A 581-nucleotide genomic window follows, 5' to 3' on the forward strand; every position below is an offset into this window, starting at 1 on the left:
TGATGGTGGAGCTGTCGTGCGTTGTCAGCGGTGCGGGGTGGTCGCCACTGTACGACCTGCGCGTGAACTACGCGGAGTCGAAGCTGGAGGTGCTCTACTCCGCGAACGTGCACCAGTGCACGTCGCTGGACTGGGAGAAGGTGCGGCTGCGACTGAGCACTGCAACGCCGCATGCTGGCGCCTCGCCGCCGCCGCTGTGGCCGCGCTGGACGATTTGGACGCGGCCGCCGGCGCCCGCGATGGGCGCGCTGCGCGGCGGGCCGCTGGCGCGCAGGAGAATGGGAGCGAACTCCATCTTCTTTACTGCGCCGAATACGAAGGAGAACTTCGCCGCTCCTGTCACGCCGATGGTGGAGGCGGCGTGTGTGGAGGGCTGCGGCTCGTCGTCAAATGCGACGGTGTACGCGATTCCGGGTCTTGCGACGGTGCGGCACAACAACGCGGACGTGAAGGTGACAGTGGCGCGCGAGAAGTTTCCCGCGCGGCTGCGTTTTGTGTGCGTACCGAAAGTGGACCCGCTGGTGCATCTGAGCGCGACTGCTGTGAACGCGACGGACTACGAGTTCATTGCTGGCCCCTCA

Source organism: Leishmania donovani, chromosome 30, assembly GCF_000227135.1.
Source record: "Leishmania donovani BPK282A1 complete genome, chromosome 30".
NCBI lineage: Eukaryota > Euglenozoa > Kinetoplastea > Trypanosomatida > Trypanosomatidae > Leishmania > Leishmania donovani.